We start from the raw sequence: 7,278 nt of genomic DNA, 5'->3' as shown, positions 1-7,278 counted from the left end.
ATGAGCTGAAATTCAACTCAGACTCATGGGCATTTGTGTCAACACGCTAAATACTACACCACGGGGTCCCTGTGATGGATAAAACCACCGTCATGTGCCAAGCAAATGACAAACAGCCTGATTTAAAGCATTTTCTCTAGAAAGTTGGATCCAACTGTTTAAATCTACACACAGTTATGGCTGTTTCGACATCAGGCCATATTTTGAAATTTGGAGAATAAATTGTTTCATTCGGGCCCTAAGAATTTTGAAAGGTGAATTTACCGCTTACTTTCGGACTATGTAAGTTAAAATTAGATTATATAAGATAAACTCAACAATATAAAGGACTACAGTAACCCACTAACAAATGATATGTTTGGACAAACATGTAAAACTTTGAACAAGCGAGCCATAAACTGACTTTGTTTACCCAGAGAAAAAACTTAAGAAAAAAGTTATGCCTTACCTCTTCCGGGTGCACTTCTTCCATCCCCATTTTAAACCACATGCTGTTTTATATCTTTCCTCAGCGACAAATGTGACCTTTGTCAACTGACAAACGTTTTTTCTGTGAAAATAAAAAATCTGTATTTACCAATCTATGTATATAAAGACGTCCGTAAAACGACACAGGTCAAAGCGTGTCAAGCTCAGAAGTCCGTAAAAAGATGCAGGTCAAAGCGTGTCAAGTTCAGCGATGTCCGTAAAACGATGCAGGTCAAAGCGTGTCAAGTTCAGCGATGTCCGTACAAGGACACAGGTCATAGCGTGTCAAGTTCAGCGATGTCCGTAAAACGACGCAGGTCATAGCGGGTCAATCTCATCGATGTCCGTAAAACGACACATGTCATAGCGTGTCAAGCTCAGCGATGTCCGTACAAGGACGCAGGTCATAGCGTGTCAAGCTCAGCGATGTCCGTAAAACGACACAGGTCATAGCGTGTCAAGCTCAGCGATGTCCGTAAAACGACACAGGTCATAGCATGTCAAGCCTATCGAAGTCCGTAAAACGACACAGGTCATAGCCTTAGCTCAGCGATATCCGTAAAACGACACAGGTCATAGCGTTTCAAGCTCAGTCATGTCCGTAAAACGACACAGGTCATCGAGTGTCAAGCTCAGGGTTGTCCGTAAAACGACACAGGTCATAGCGTGTCAAGCTCAGCGATGTCCGTAAAACGACGCAAGTCATAGCGTGTCAAGCTCAGAGATGTCCGTAAAACGACACAGGTCATAGAGTTTCAAGCTCAGCGATGTCCATAAAACGACACAGGTCATAGCGTGTCAAGCTCAGCGATGTCCGTAAAACGACGCAAGTCATAGCGTGTCAAGCTCAGTCATGTTCGTAAAACGACACAGGTCATAGCGTGTCAAGCACAGCGATGTCCGTAAAACGACACAGGTCATAGCGTGTCAAGCTCAGCGATGTCCGTAAAACGACACAGGTCATAGCGTGTCAGGCTCAGCGATGTCCGTAAAACGACACAGGTCATAGCGTGTCAAGCTCAGCGATGTCCGTAAAACGACGCAAGTCATAGCGTGTCAAGCTCAGAGATGTCCGTAAAACGACACAGGTCATAGAGTTTCAAGCTCAGCGATGTCCATAAAACGACACAGGTCATAGCGTGTCAAGCTCAGAGATGTCCGTAAAACGACGCAAGTCATAGCGTGTCAAGCTCAGTCATGTTCGTAAAACGACACAGGTCATAGCGTGTCAAGCACAGCGATGTCCGTAAAACGACACAGGTCATAGCGTGTCAAGAACAGCCATGTTCGTACAAGGACATAGGTCATAGCGTGTCAAGCTCAAGCTCACGCTATGACCTGTGTAAAACGACACAGGTCATAGCGTGTCAAGCTCATCCATCCATTAATCCATCCATATATATATTCAATCTATATTCCCATCAATTAAACCATCCATTCGTGGAAATATACGTTCATACATCCGTGCAACCATCCAGTCACATATCTATTCTTTCTCTATCCAACCCTCCCATCCATCCATCCATCCATTTACACACATCCGCACATCAGCGCATCCATCCATCACACATACCTCTATGCATGCAACCGTCTGTCCGTCCATCCATTCGTTCATATATGTACTTACCCTCCAAATTTCTGACTATTCGCAAATCCAGTGACTAGTATCACCACACCGAGCAGGATAGATCCTGCCGGAACCTTAACCATTGTCCCTACGGCTGAAATACATGAAACACCTGGTTTTAAATATCTGTAATACATAAAACATTTGGATGTGGATGTTCTTAAATACATAGAAACTCCGGGTGTGGAAGTTTGAAATACATAAAACATTTGGGTCTAGATGTATGAAATACATAAAACATCCGGGTCTGGAAGTCTGAAATATGTTAACATCCGGGTCTAGATGTCTGATATTTGTAAAACATTTGAGTCAAGATGTCTGAAATAAATAAAACATCCGGGTCTAGATGTGTGATATACATAAAGCATCCTGGCCTAGAGGTTCGAAATTCATAAAATACCCGGGTTGAGGTGTCTGAAATATGTAAAAGATCCATGTCAAGATGTCTGAAATATGTAAACATCCGGACCTGGATATCTGATATTTGTAAAACGTGTGAGTCTAGACGTGTGAAATATATAAAATGCCCTGGTTTAGAGGTCTGAAATACATAAAACATCCGGGTCTAGAAATCTGAAATATGTAAACATCCGGGTCTAGACATCTGAAATACATAAAACGTCCAGTTTTAGAAGACTCGCGTCGATTTTCTTCTAGTGGCCAATTACTAAGCCAAGACATTTGACTCTGTTGTCGCTGATTATCTTTAAAATCCTTCAGACAACTGCCACATTCATGTGCCGATAGCTCTTTTCACTGAATCCTGTTAGATTTGAACTCACGATCAGATTTCGTAAAGATAAAACATTTTAAAGATACTTTGCATTTATGGATGATTATACAACATTGGGAGTAGGACATCAGAAATGCTCTTACCTTATTAAGCGGGCACAAGTTTTATGACTTTTCTGCAGGCTGACCGAAATGTTTGACTGCGTCACCCAGTTTAAAAGACATTTACCCTAGACCGGTTAGTACGCCGTAAGGGCTTGCCCTCCTGCCTTTAGGACGTTCGAAATGTGGCTTGTAGTCATTTATTCATGACTGTAAATGTCATGCTTTTTTGTTTTCACTCCGTATGAGGAGAGAGTAACTGCAATCGGTTTGTCTCGGTATTCCAAAACCTCCTTTACTGTGCATAATTCATGATAAAAAAGCATTTTGTTTCCACCTCACGGCCATCTACCTCTAGTTGTTCATTTCAAAGTTTTTCTCTCTGACGCGCACCCTGGTTTGTTTACCCCCCACCCCTCCCCCCTTCATGGGTTCCGAATAAACATATTCTTCTGTTCACGTGACAGGCTTGTTTTATTATTTTACCGTGCTCATAGGGAATGAAACCCGCATACGAGGATTTATTTATTTATTTTTTTATGATTCACTTATACGACGGCGGCCAACATTATGGTGGAAGGAAAGCGGGCAGAGCCAGGGGGAAACCCACGTCCATCCGCAGGTTGCTGGAAGGCCTTCCGACGTACAGCCGGAGAGGAAGCCAGCATGAGGTGGACTTGAACTCACAGCGACCGCATTGCTGAGAGGCTCCTGAGTTATTACGCTGCGCTAGCCCGCTAACCAACTGAGCCATGGAGCCCCCCTCCCCTCACCCCCGGGCCTACGAGGAATCAGCCCAGGTCTTGACAGTTACACCACAAGCTCATGACCAATGAGAACCCGCGTTCGAACTCAGCTGTCGCAGCTTTATCCAAGCTGCTCTGTTGGCTAGTTATTTTTCTACGTTTCTAAGTTTTTGGTCATTCTGTAAATCATAAGTCACCATGAAATACAGAGTTTTGACATTAGTCTAACCTAAAACATTCAAGTGATAATAAAATCCGTCAGAAAAAAAGTTGCGAAATTCAGAAGTATTGTTTTGAGATTTATTTAAGACAGTTACATTTTATTAACAAAACAGCCTGTGTCCCTTCTATTTATGAGCAAATAACCCATGGATAAATGCCAACGTGATACATGTGTTTCATTTCTCAGTGGAAAGCGCGAATTCAATGGATGTCAGATCTGAACTAACGATCCCACGAGTGAAGGGCTACAGTGTCCACAGCACAACACCTGATTTATGGGAACCTGATTTATGGTTAAACCTTCAAAGCAGAAATGGCGCTTTAATGCATGGCGCTTTAGTGTCCAGTTCTGTACTTTTGCCTGAAAAAAAAAACAACAAAAAAACAACACTTTAATTCCCTACCTTTAAAGAACTTATTGGGGCGAAGTTGTTTACTCGCGGTTTTAGCATCCTCTTTCATTGTTAATATCCATAGTAAAAGAACCGTTATTGCTTATTTAGATGTTTCTATTGATTTTGTAGGTCTGTGCGTAGAGTGATGAACTATTTTGACGTCAGTAGGCGAAGGGCTCAAATAGAACACAAACAACGGTTTCTGGTACCAGGAATGTTTAAATAAAATGTTTTGGTAAATTTGATACCCTTTAGAATTATTTGTCGATTTTTTTCAAACTGTTTTAAGCTGGGATAAATAACAACACTACCTGAGAAAAGAAATAAAATGAATGGCTACTATAGATATATCAGCGCCATATCAGCCATATTAGCATTTGTAAACATGTTTGCACTTACCAGCGCCTCCTGATGAATTCTTAATTGTGACTGGAAAACTGCCACGTTTTAAACTTCGGGCTCATTTGTTGATCAGACGCGCCTTTTGTTCTCTGAACAAATAATTAATAATAGATCCCGTACAAACATGGAAATGACGCTTGTGCTCACCTGATTCGTATACCTTGAGAAGCTACTCTAAAATAAAATGCCTGTTCTTGGCGCGTGTGCAAGTAGGTAGTATTTTGACCTTTGCGCATGACGCAAATCAAAGCTTGACCTAAAAAAAATCCGCTGAAAAAAGAAGCGTTTGTGCATTTGCCATTTGACCTACAAAAACTCGAATCCCCTTAAACGTTTGCCGGGATACATTAACTTTTATCTCCCAAAACTCTGTCTAAACACATGTAAGAAGCATCAGGAGAAGAAGACAACATAAAGCTGATTGCCAAAGGTTTTCCCGGAGTCATGAAACGTTTCTGGTTAACAGCACACAATTTCTTAATAATTTTAAAATTTCTTACTTTACATACTTTCTTAGTGCGTTGGTGGTTTGTTGACCTGGAACGTCAATTTAAGTTCATGACCGGTATAAAAATGTCTCTTTTAACGCATAGATTATGGTCATGCTCGTCGGACACACGTGCGAGGGTCTTCCAGCAAGCAACGTGTGGGTGGTCTCCATCGGGTTCTACCCAATTTTTTTCCTGTCACGATAACAATGTTTAGGAGGGGTGTGACCTTGAGTGACACAGTTGTCACCTGGATCACAGAGGTCTTCATCTGTCAATGATACGGTCACGTAGGTCAGCACTGGTCAAGATCAGAATCAAATCAAGCTGAATCCTGGTCAAATGTTTGCATTCTGTAGTCTCGTCTGGACAGCTGAATTGATCAACGTTATCTGGCAATGTAAGGAGGGCAATGTCACCAAGTTTGCAAACAACGGTGATCACAGAAAAAAAAGACACTAACATCAAGTGATAGAACCATGTAATGGTGCGATAGTACGAAGCAATAGACAGATGCAGGGAAGTGATGACACGATACAGCGAAGCGACGATACGGTACTGCTGGTATCGTTCCATCCCAGTTGCGTTGTCATTGCTTCGTGTCATTGCTTCGCGCCGTGGTGTTATCGCCATCTCAATGAATATCACATGGCCAAAACACTGAATTATGGCAATTTCGGACTCTGTCCTGTAATGATGCATGTTTTTAGTTGTAGTTATCCGAATGGATTTTTCTAGTTACGCTCTTTTCTCCTCCAGTGTGTTCAGAAACAGTGACACACAGCAAGCTAAACTAGTGATATAACATATGTACCCTAATGACGTCACTTGTAAGGCCGATTGGACGATGGAGCGAAGCGATGGCATGAAAGTATTTACGAAGAGATGGAAGGATGGTTTGCTTGGCAGTATCGCGTCATCGTTTCGTTCCATCGATCCATCGATCCATCGATGCGCGCCAACGTGCACTCGCTTCGGACTACAGTGTTATCACTTCGCTCCATTATTGCACAAACCTCCATCACGATTGCATATAGGTGTACTATCCCACGTGTCGATGCTTAATTCCAGGCACTCTAATGCCCTCCTGTAAAAGTGCCCGGGGGCATCCGTGGCTCAGTTGATTAGCGCGCTAGCGCAGCGTAATGACCCAGGAGCCTCTCATCAATGCGGTCGCTGTGAGTTCATGTCCAGCTCATGCTGGCTTCCTCTCCGGCCGTACGTGGGAAGGCTTGACAGCAGCCTGCGTATGGCTGTGGGTTTCCACCGGATCTGCTCGGTTTCCTCCCTCCATAAAGCTGGCCGCCGTCGTATAAATGAAATATTCTTGAGTACGGTGTAAAACATCTATCTAAAAAATAAATGTCAATAAATCAATAAATCTAATAAATAAATAAATAAAACTTGTATTGTATACGTGACAATTTCATGAATATTGTGTTAAAACGCATTTTAATAAAGTGGATGTTCCTCGATTTTAAAGAATCGTGTTGTTCTTGACTCACATTTTTTTCCGGATCGATTTTTGTCTCGCCATCATGGTGATTATTCATAAGAACGATGCTGTCATCATCATTACAACTCAATTAAATTCTAAAACGACGTCAAGCTTTTTATAAACCTTGTGATATCACAGTTTTCTGATCATATATAAGATGTCCTAACTAAAATGTAAATTCAATAAAAAGGAAACAAAAAAGGAAAATTTGCGTACTGATGTGTCATTTAAGGACGGCGTGTCCTGCAGATCGGGTAGCTTTAGAACTGTCTTCCTGACTGATCACAGGTATTCAAGTGTGATTATCCGTGTTTAATTATCTTGCATATCAATGGGATACTGGTCTGTGTTTTTGTATGCATGGCCAATAAAATTCGCTTCCCTTTGCATAGGGCACGTACAGAGCATGCGTGCCGGAATGTCTTCAAATACCATACAAAATTCTAACAAAGATGTCGCCACTACATTTACTAAAAATTTCCTGGCATTCAGCCAAACACTACACAGACAGAAAACCAAGTAGATGGTGCTCATGAAATATTCACATTTTGCTGTGGTCCATGTCATTTCCCAAGACGTGGGTCACGCTTATACACCT

Source organism: Liolophura sinensis, chromosome 10 (assembly GCF_032854445.1).
Source record: "Liolophura sinensis isolate JHLJ2023 chromosome 10, CUHK_Ljap_v2, whole genome shotgun sequence".
Taxonomy (NCBI): domain Eukaryota; kingdom Metazoa; phylum Mollusca; class Polyplacophora; order Chitonida; family Chitonidae; genus Liolophura; species Liolophura sinensis.
The sequence above is the reverse complement of the archived record's forward strand: the minus strand, read 5'-3'. Positions refer to the sequence as shown.